Below are 11,947 nucleotides of genomic sequence, written 5' to 3'. Positions count from 1 at the left end.
AAGTAAAAAGCACCTACAGTATACATGAAGTGAAAGCTGTCTGTGTGAAAAGCTCCATTAAAAGAAACAGAGGCAGATGATGGTCAGAGATATAGGGTCTAATGGCTTGAGGATTATTGTAGAGTACAAAGAGACAATATAGTGAAACCTGAGAGTGATAGACAGGTTTCCAAAGAAAGACCAGATTATGCGGTCACATCCTCCTCTCACATTTGAAAGATATGTAATAGTCGCGTCACAGTGACAGACTTAAAAAGAGAAAGGGCAAAGTTCAGAGCAATTAAAAATAGCATGCTGTTGTTAGATTTACAAGTTTATGTTTTCTAGCCATCATTGGTAATCAACAGAATGTGTGTGGATCAAAACAAATTCATCCTAATGGTTTTTCCAGCACAAAATGCTACACACTATTCACGATTGTCATAACTGAGCATTTAAGTCAAAAATAAGTTTGTATGCATGTTTGTTTGCGTGCTTTCGGAAAACATGCAATAGCAAACAAAGGTTTATCAACGTTCATTTGCATTTTTTCTAGACGCGACATCACATTTATCCTTTTGTTTTACATAAACAATGTTGACCCAGTACTAGCAGGGGTAACATCCCCAACAACAGTGCAAAATCATGAAACACCCTTTTGTCTTGGGGAAAACTACACATGGGAATTCTGAAAACTGCTTCCTGCGTCTTTCACGTTTGCAACCACAGAATGTGCAGAAAATGCCTATTGTTGAAATGTTGCTGTTCACTATGACTGCTGCATTGACCACAGTCTACAAGGTAATGATGTCAACGAGTGGCCAAATATATTCATTCTGCCTGTTAATTAACAAACAACCATCGCGTTATTAGTGACACAACAGAATTATATCCACTTCAACAGAAAATTAGTATATATTTGGTAACACTTTCCAACTCATTTTATTTCTATTTATTTCATTAGTTAATGTAATATCTACAGCACGTATTCATCTATAACCTATCTATCTTAGTTAATGTTAACTTCAACATAAACCAATACATTAACATGTTTAAGTTAATATTGAGATAAATGATCAATAATGCACGCTCAAATAACTGGGGTCGATAAGATTTTTCTTAATGTTCTTAAAATAAGCATTTATGCTCACCTAGGCTACATATTTGATTAAAAAATACAGTAAAATAGTTATACTGTAAAATAGCATTACAATTTAAAAGAACTGTTTTCTATTTTAATATAGACCTAAATGTACTAAAATGTTTATACTAAAAAATGTATTCCTGTGATGGCAAATTGTAATTTTCCAGTCTTCAGAGTCACATGACCTATTAGAAATCATTCTAATATGCTTATTTGCTGCTCATGAAACATTTCTTATTATTATCAATATTAAAAACAGTTGTGCTGCTCAACATTTTTGAAGAAAGTTTGATACATTGTTCAATATTCTTTGATGAACATAAAGTTTTTGTAACAATGTACAAACCTTAACTGTATAACGTTTAATCCGTTTACTGCGTCCTTGGTGAATAAATAAAATAAAATAAATAAAAAAAACTTACTGACCCTACACTTTTAAGATAGCATATTATGAACTAACGTGAATGAATAAACTGAAGAAATGTGATTTTTTTTATTATATATTTAAAAATTAACATAGGTTAATAAATTCTGTAAATGTTGTATATTGTTAGATAATCATACCTAATGCATTAAGTGCACAAATTGAAACGGATTGCAAAATATCATATTTTCTATACTTCAAGATCCAACATAATTCTCTTTCAAATAACAGAAATAAATCCAAATGAACAAGGTGATCAGTCCATGTGCTACTACGGTTAGTGCTTGCTAAACTTAACATTTTACAAAAATACAGAGCAATTAGGGCCCTAATGAGAGGGTAGATGGGGGAGGGGACCGTTGGAGAGGGGAAGGAGGTGAGGGGAGGACAGAGAGAGAGAGAGAAATCTGTAGATACACTTTCTCTCTCATTACCAGACACAAAGGCAGTCTTACTCAACACCAACAGCCTGTTGCGTCATATTGATACAAGCATCATGAGTCACTGGTAATCTCAAAACACTTAATGCTTTTCTCACCAGTTACCTGGACTGGAGTGAAAGAGCATTCTTATCTAATGATGAGACCCTGATGGTATCAATTTTGAATTTAGGGGAAAATGTGTGGAATAGACTCAATAAACAGTTGCATAAACATAGCCATTATGTTAAGACAGTGTCAGAACTAGTATGATCAGCAGTTAGTTAGGGGTAATCAGTCTGTTTGGTATCAAATTAAACCAATGTACATTTTATGTAACTAACTTTACAAAAATTATGAATAAAAAATTGGATGACTAACTTGTAAGACTAGTCTTAGCAGTTTATGCAAGTCACCCCAGATCTAAAATTATTATTGGTAGCTACAGGCAAAAAAAAATTGCCAAAACAACTACAGTATCATATGTGAAATATTGAATTGTGAATGAAATGTTGCTGTTTGCCTTATAGTTTTTGTTGCTCTTTCTGTTTTTTTCAGTAAGTCTATAGAGATTGCAACAAATAGTAAATGCATTGCAGGAACATTATAGGTTATGAGCTGAAATCAAAGCTCAAATGAAGCTTTTCTTCATTTGAAGAAAAAGTTTGGGGTTAGTAAGATTTTTTTTAAAGAAATTTATCAAATAAATGCTGTTATAAACTTTTAATTAATCAAAGAATCCTGAGGAAAAAAAAAAATCATGGACGGTTTCCACAAAAACATGAACTGATTTCAACATTGATAACAATAGGACATTTCAGATTTCTGAAATTTCAGCTTTGCCATCACAGGAATAGGCTATTTTAAAAATATATGAAAGAAAAAAGTTTTTTGAAAGAAAAAAAAACTGATGCTGATAAAAATTCTTTGTGGAGCCTTCTTCATTCTATAGCCAACACGAGAATATCGTCAAATCAATGTTTACCACTATGAGCACATTAAAAAATCCCCTATTAGGAGCTTAGTGAAAGCCATGACACTTCCTCAAATGGAGAAATAACACAGATGACCAAAGACTGACCATGCAGTATAATGTTTGAATTTCAAGACAGGCCTTTTCTCGTGGGTGCAGTGATGCGGTTGAGTGATTCACGTTTATAGTTTTGGCAGGCTATTCACTGGCATTAAGAGCAGGAAGACACCCTTTCTTAATGAGCAGGTCGCTGTAAGCCCTCTGATTAGCCCAATTAAGGCTCCTTCCCATCACTGAGGAGCGCCACTGTCCGAACCAGTTTATTTGAGCAGCCCATCTCTTCAGTACAAGCTAAACACAGCTATATCACACTCAAATTAATAATATGGTCAAATCACTGGTTTCGCTCAACTGGAAATACTCTTAGTAAAAATGATACAGTATAAAGCACTAGCAAAACAAAAGAAACAGCAACTAGAGAGACAAACGTTTCTCTCATTCTCTCTGTGACATGGTTTGTCATTTCGCACAGACCTCCATTCGTCACACCTACAGTCCAGTGAGACAGTTCTCAGTGTTCTTGCAGCCTGACCAGAGCTTCACAAGTTAAGCCAAGTTTGGCTAAATAATGTTATGATTTGATGAAACAAAACCCTGTGTAAGCTTGGTTTTAACCTGTATTGGATCACCCTAAAACAGTTGTAAAAGATGCATTTCATCAGATATTTTGTTAAAGACAAAGCAGTGAAAAAAACAGACTGAGCAGTGGTTGAAAAACATTTTGAAATTTGAAATAATTAATTTTAAAAAAGTAAATAAAAACAATTGACTCTAGATAAATGCAAGACGTTGTTTCTTATGTGGATTTTTACAATATCATAAAAATGATGAGGGCCAGAGCTGTCGAGCTCCAAAATGATTAAAAAGCACCAAACTTAAGCACAATATCCCAAGTCCTCTGAAGCCATAAGATCACAATATGTGAGGAACAGACTCAAATTTTATTAATTAATTCATTTAATTCATTAAACATCTTGTTGGCATGGCATCACAAGAGTTCATGAGAGTAGAACTGAGGATAGACTTGGAATAAAGTGCATGATGGACTAGCTGGCTAGTGGCTACAATATTTTATGTTGATTTGGCGTCCTTTTTAAAGCCTCAAAGCTCCCATTATTTGTAATTATATGAAAAAAACAAAACAAAAAAAGAAACAGTTGGATTATTCAAAATTTGTCCTTTTGCGCTCTACAGAAGAAAATCACATGGCCCAAGATGCAAAATGTGCCATGGGGTATGAAGTCCGAATCTCGGTGCTCTTTGGATGTGGGATAGTTCAACTTGCAAAAGTTATATGAGGCCAAGGCACTCGAGAATTAAAAAAAAATATCATTCATGGCAATAAATTCTTGAGAGCCTTAGCCTCATATTATTATTGAAAATCACATGGGTTTGGAACAAAATGAGGTTGAGTAAATGATGAGAGCTATATAGAACTTTTATTTTTGGGTGTACTGTCCCTTTAAGGCACATCTTAATTGTCAATTTCACTCTTGACCCTCATATTTTTATTTTCATGTTTACATAAATCCAGCACTGAAGGATAAGCATAAGTCACGCCGCACTGTTTTGATTTTTCATCGCCTTTTGACTTTGGAAGGAATTATACCAATAAAATAAAACCAGCGACTTTGGCAAGGCCATCCAATAATCACTGAGACACAAGCTCATGATTCCCCATCCTCATCATCCAAATAAGTCTGTGGATCAGTTTCCAATTATATCCCAGGATACACCTCCACATTCATTGGTACGTCCTTTGGGTCATCACTTTAGAAAGTCAAGCACTGCATTCCTCTCACATACCCACAATCTGGCTGTTAAAGAAACAAACAATAAGGGGTCCATTTATGTCTTCAGAAAAGGATATTGTAGCGGGAAAACATATTTTGTGCTGTTAGAAAGGTCAATCGCTTTAAAGAAATTGTGAACAATTTTCTGAATACGAATTCAAAACTGCAGTGATCTATACACAGTGTTTTATGACATGAGATCAAATTCAGGCCATTCACTGAATCAGTACGCAATAATGGAGGTTTAAATTACACATTATAGTGACTAATTGGGCTGTATTGTAAAGTAATTGTGTAACATTTTCTACAGATGTTATTAGAAGATTATAGAAACTTGAGCTGTAGCCCAATAGCACAGCAACCCCTACAACCCAATGGAAAACCACTTTCTCTCAGTGTCACAAGACTCATTTAATGACACTAAACATGACAACTCATAATTTATCTCATGAAACTCATGAAAATTCCTAATTTACTCAATGTTGTTCAAAACCACACGACATGAAATATTACTTTTGTGGTACACAACAGTGAACTGAATAGATGACTGAAAAGAGTGATTTTGTTCTGGAATTGGAAATCAGCTTTAAAAAATGTCAAGATTTGTAGTAAATTACTTAGTTCAGTCCCTATTTACTGTAAAAGCATGGGAAAGGAACAATACCTATAAAATAAAAGTCTTTCAACGTTAAAAAAGAACTTGTGAAATGTCACATCTAGTTTGCAGCAGTTGCATTTAATGAACACGCCATTGAAAAGCACCCTTTGGCCTGTCATTTCCCGAGCCGGACTCCCCACAATGGTCGGCCCGACGAAGCGAATAGAAATAGTATTTTGAATCCCGCTGCTGTGGTCCGATGAACATCCCCGCTGCAGACTCTGAGCAAAGAATGTGCAGTGATGTCACGGGGAGGCAGGGGTAAGAGAGAAACGCTGTGATTTAGGGAACAGGACATGCGGGGGGAGGGAGGGAGGAAGGGGATGAACAGTGGGAGCAGTGAGGGGGAAAGAGAGGGGGATGAAATGGCGATGAGAGAGGTCTGCGGGCTTCTGCTGCCACCGCCGTAATGGCCCAAACGAGGTGGAGGGGAGAGCAGTGGAGTGAAGCCAGGGGTGAGGCGGTGGTGACTCTGCTTCAACGCCATATGAGCTGGCAGCTTGTCACAACCCAACCCATCACACAAAGACAGACACAGACACATTCCCATGATCAGATCAGACCTGCTTCCTCAGCCCTTACATGTTACCAGCACAAGTGTGATAAACACATCACAATCAACCAGCATTCCTTGTCCACACCAAGTGTCACACATCAGGCCAAAGATAATCAGTTACACGTTCTCTAAAATGCTTATTACAGCAATATTCATCATCGTCATCATCATCCTCGTGTCATCTTTTCTCTAACAATCACTGAAGCTTCCAGAAGTATCCAAGGGTCTGTTAGTCGATCCATGCATCTTTCCATCCTATCATCTATCTATTTATCTGAATCTATCAACCATCTACTGTATCCATCCATCCATCCATCGTATCTATCTATCTATCTATCTATCTATCTATCTGAATCTATAATCTACTGTCTCCATCCATCCATCCATCCATCCACTGTATCTATCCATCCATCCATCCATCCACTGTATCTATACTTCTATCCAACTGTCTGCCGTATCCTTCTACACATCCATCCATCCATTGTATCTTTCTACCTACCTACCTACCTACCTATCAATCAATCAATCAATCAATCAATCTATCTAGCTATCTAAATCTATAATCTATCTACTGTCTCCATCCATCCATCCATCCACTGTATATATACATCCAGCCATCCATCCACTGTATCTATACTTCTATCCAACTGTCTGCTGTATCCTCACACATCCATCCATCCATTGTATCTATCCATTCACTTATCTATCCACTGTATTCATCCATCTACTGTGTCCATCCATTGAATCAACAAATCCATCCATCCACTGTATCTATTCACCCATCTTTCTACTGCATCCATCCATTTGTCCATCCATCCACTGTATCTATCCATCTACTCACCCATCTACTGTATCCATCCATCCGGCTTATAAACCTAAAACATTCATAGTTTGTCTGAACCTTAAAATTACACTTTCTATTGATTACATTATATTAAATTTCTATTCGTTTTAGTTATATTTTCTCCACATTCATATTAAAATTGCAGTTGTTGTGCTTGCTGTCATAATTCAAATTCAGGAATGGAATTTAAATTTAAAAGGAATTCTAAAGGAAATTCTGAATTGCGTTTGACATACTAATCAACTACTAATGAATTTCCCTTGTCTACTCTATGAATATTTATGCAGATTAAAGTCAGGTTGGTAAAAATAGCTGAATATGATTATTGTGTAGGCACTTGATCTCCTTTTACTAGGGAAATAAGATGAGTCTAAAGTGATTATTCAACTTTAAGCACATACATATTTAAAGCACAGGATGATTAGAATTATTGAATATACAGTTGGAATCAAAATAATTCAACCCCTCGGAGACTGTGATAAAGTGTACGTTTTTCAAAAAAAGATACAGAGTTTTTTGTTTTAAATTACATCTATCAGCTTAGTGGCAAATTAAAAGTGATAATGTCAAAATATATAATGTAATGCTAAGTGTTTTTTTTTTGTTTTTTTTGTAATGCAGCGATTTATTCAACCCCTATTGCAATACTGCTGTTTGTAAGTCACCTGGTAAGGTACAAAATTGTGTTAAAACACAATTAAGCCTTTGGAAACTTTATAACTAAACTGAATTAGCTTGTGCAGTGACACATACAGTACATACATTTAGCTTATGCATGTGATAAAGTTGAGTAGCCAAGTCAAAAGAGCTCTCATAAAATCTATAGAGAACCCTCAATTTACTGCCAAAGACTTGCCAGGTGACCTGATGAAAGGAGGAAAAAAAACATTTCAAAGCAGAGAATAAGAAGAATAAGCCGAATACTTGCCGAATGTCACTCTTGACCAAGAATATAAAGGCAAACTTGAATGTGTTCGACCTGTGGAGTTCTGGAAGTATGTTTTATTGGGTGATGTGACCAAACTGGAACTTTTTGGACCCACTGATCAGCAATATGTCTGGTGCAAAACAATGCAAAGCTTATGAGCAAAAGAACACAATATCTATGGTCAAACACAGAGGTGGTCCAGTCTTGTTGCAGGAAGTGGAAATCTTGACTGAATGAAGGACATCATGAATTCTTTGAAGTATCAGGCCATTTTGGCATAGATGGTGCTGCATTGTGCAGAGATTGAAGCTTCATGTTCAGTGGACTTCCCTGCAGGACAGACATCCCAAAGTATACACCCAAATCTTCTGAAGCTTGGTTCAGGAATGAGTCGTAGAATGTTCTTGAGTGGCTTGTACAGTCTTCAGATTTAAATTTCATTGAAAATATTTGGTGGAGAAACCAGTCGTAATGTGAAACCCAAAGATTATCATTCACCTGTATGCTTTTTAAAGCAATGAATTGGCCAAGATCGCAGTAGAGAGGTGACAGTAGCTTCTAAGCACTTTATACAGCAGCATTTATTGGAGGTTATAAAGAATAAAAGATTCTGAATTTTTTTTTGATTTTCCATCAACATTGATAGACATTCTATAATGATTTTCTGATGCCTTTGTTTAATTGTATTCATATAATTTTGTTCTCAGCAGCAAAATGCCTTACAGGTCAAGGAAGTAGAATCATTTTGATTGCAATTGATACTCCATTTCAAGAAAACAACTGTTGGTCGATCTAAGTCACTGAAGCATTTGCTTGTAAAACAACCAAGCTACAGAAAACGATTGCAATCAATCAGCGCAGACTTTGTTCTCAGACTTTCGAACCCTACCATGCTGTATAGTTTAATAAGCAGTAAGGAAATATTTGGGAACCAAAATATTGATCTCAAGTCTGCTTATGTTCAACATATCGACTGAAGAGAAGCAGCATGTGTGTAACATCTCAAGCTCACCCATCTCCCTTCATCACAAACAGCAACACCTTTTCTACAATGTTGGCACACAAATGAAAGTGTTATACCTGCTAAATAATAGACTGCATTATGTAAATGATATCTGAACAGTTCTGAGAGGGTTATCAAATTCAGTCAGAAATATTCAAGAACAGGCGCACAGACTTTTGACAGTGCATGAAGAGTTTGGAAAGGCAGAGGAGAAAGAGGAGGAGAAGAGAAGGTGGATGATGAATAAAAAACGAAACAAAGAGAGGGGCAACGTGTGGAAAGCAGATCTGATCTGGCGACATGTATATATTTCGCATTCGGCAAACAAACAAAAGGCCGGTAAATAGCAAGAGAGGAAATGCGTGGTTATCCGATGCCGCCGCTCCGCGCTCAGCCCGCACCTCCCGGCTAGGGTTTCCCTGGAAGACAAAGAGCCACCAGCGCATTCTGCCGGCCTGCCCACAAAAAGCTGCGCTGAAAAAGCCAACACCTCTTCCCTTCGGGGGCTCCACAAAACACTTTTGTTAGTCGATATTAAAACGTTGCAATATCAGCCCCTGTCTCACGAAGGAAACTTAATCACGCGCATGAGGAGGAAGCTACCGGCTGGTTTTTAACACAGGGACTAAGAACATCGTCAGAGGAGAGGGTTAGTCAATTTATGATGGTAGGGTTAGTTAGAGTTAACTGTTAAAGGGATAGTTCACCCCAAAATTGTAATTCTATCATCATTTACTCGCCCTCAAAGCATTCCAAACCTGTACGACTTGCTTTCTTCTGTGGAAAACAGAAGATATTTTAAAAGTCAATGGGGTTCAAACAACATTGGGACTCCACTGACTTTTATTAAATGGACAAAAACCCTAGGATATTTCAAAATTAATTAAAAAAGACTTGAAAAGAAACAAAATGTCATACAGGTTTAAAACAATGTGAGGTAATATGAATAAATGATCAAAGCATTTTCATTTTTGGATGAATTATCCCTTTGACACAAAAGAGTGCATCCCTTAACGATGGGGATAACTTGTTATTCTATTGGAGCCAAGTCACAACCAGCGTTATAATAGTTAACTAAAACTAAATCCATACAAAATATTTTGTTACTTATTAAATAAAATAAAAAATACAAAACACTTTACATTTATTCATTTAGCATACGCTTTTAACCAAAGCGACTATACAAATGAGGAACGCAAGCAATTCATCTTAAAACGTTAAGGACATCTCATTTTTATGTAGTTAAATTTGTACTAATATAACTGAAAATGAATAAAAACTACAGTTATTATATACTTAAAATACGTATAGACTAAATTACTAAAACTAACTCTAATAAAAACATTTTAAATTCAAAATATTATTATATATGAAATTCATAATATTATTATAATTGAATAATTATTAAATTATCAAAATATTATTGCTATAACAATAATAGCATCTCAAAGATATTAAAATTGCACAGCTCATATGATGGACAACTTAAGTATTCAGAATGGTCAAGTTTATGCAAGGTTTGGATGAGACATGCAAAGACAGGTTGAAACTGAAAGCAGCAGAATGGCTTTGGTGACTGTGCAGTCTCTGGACTCACTCACTCAGCTGGACAACTCCTCCCAATTTCTCGGACCCAGTCGGGGGTCTGTCTCCAATCGACACCACGAGACAAACTGTCCCTTTAGTTCTCACTCTACACTGTGTCCTTTCTTCTCTTCTCAGCTTATTTCCCAAAGACCTGAGGCTCTAATGCTTCTTTCTGCTCCCAGAAAATGGAAACTCAATGCCTGGGAAAAGCACAAGAAACAACTTGAGGTCTTTTTCATGTCATACCTATTGTTTGTTGCTATTAGGTAAGACAAGTCAATTTACAACAGCTCTGCTACCTTAAAAGCAGTTGGTGGTCACATTCTGTTTTTTGTAAATGGGAATCCAGGCCACATTTCATACCCAAAGCTAATTGGAGGTTAACTGGCTATTTGACTGAAGTCTACAGAGAAAACAGCGCACACAGAAAAAAAAAAAACTATTGAAAATGTAGGCTGTGTTCATTAAAATAATCAATATTTTTTATTTTTGTACCAACAGAAATTCTGACCACAACAATATAACAGGAAGAGATATATTTGGCAGACTACATTTGACATTTTTAACATTTTTGTTTTCACAAGTATTGCCTGTGTTGGTTTTGAAGGAAAAGTCTACAGAATGGACTCTATTCGCATATCTTGGGCTTTCAGAAGTTGTATAGTTGGGTAAACTTCTGTTTAAAGGAAACTACAACAAAGATAATTTTTGAAAATTAAAAAAAACCCCTGAAAATTAAGCCCCCCTCCCTCCCTATTGGAACAAAAAATACAGATATTCAATATATCTGGTGATATAACGGAAAGTACTGTACATTGTTGAACGAGCTAATAAATGTAAATGTACGTTCATATTTTTTTACATGAAAAAAAAAATAGATTTATGATATTGATTACTGTAAAAAAACAAACGAATAGTCACAGACTGTGTAAAAAGTCAATTGATTTACTGTATACATTTTGACAACATGTTAAACAGCTATACTTTTTCATAGCTGAAAGCATAGCCAATTTAATGACGTGACATGTGGATGACATGCATTCCATTCTCGCTAAAACATGTGGACCCAGATTTAACATTTTCCACCGTAATGTACTTGTAAAGCAAACAAATATTTCTGGCTAAGAGCTGAAGAAGTGATACAATACATACTGTAAAATAAATACACTGTAAAAAGTGATCAGTGAACTTAACTTAAAAAGGTGATAACCTGTTGTCTTATAAGAAATAAAGTGCATATGTAATTGAAAAAAATAAGTTACGTGAACTCGACAATTCCACGTAACATATTTTTTTCAATTACGCATGAAGTTTATTAAGTTAAGTCAACTGATGCTTTTTACAGTGTAATGCATAGTTGATATATATTTCTAAATATACTTTTAAAGACTATGAAAAAACCTGCTGAAGCTCAATTATAATTGTGCATGTAAACACGCTCTCCATTTGACCAGTTCTTGGTCTCTTGTGATTTTCCAAAGATGAAGTGTGAAGAAGACTCTCCCTTCCTTTCTCCCCTGTCCATTCTCTCGATCTAAACCACCCAGAAAATAATTTCATAGTGAAAAAGGTGAAGTGC

Source organism: Pimephales promelas, chromosome 4, assembly GCF_988280905.1.
Source record: "Pimephales promelas chromosome 4, fPimPro1.hap1.1, whole genome shotgun sequence".
In the NCBI taxonomy this organism is placed as follows: Eukaryota; Metazoa; Chordata; class Actinopteri; order Cypriniformes; family Leuciscidae; genus Pimephales; species Pimephales promelas.
The sequence above is the reverse complement of the archived record's forward strand: the minus strand, read 5'-3'. Positions refer to the sequence as shown.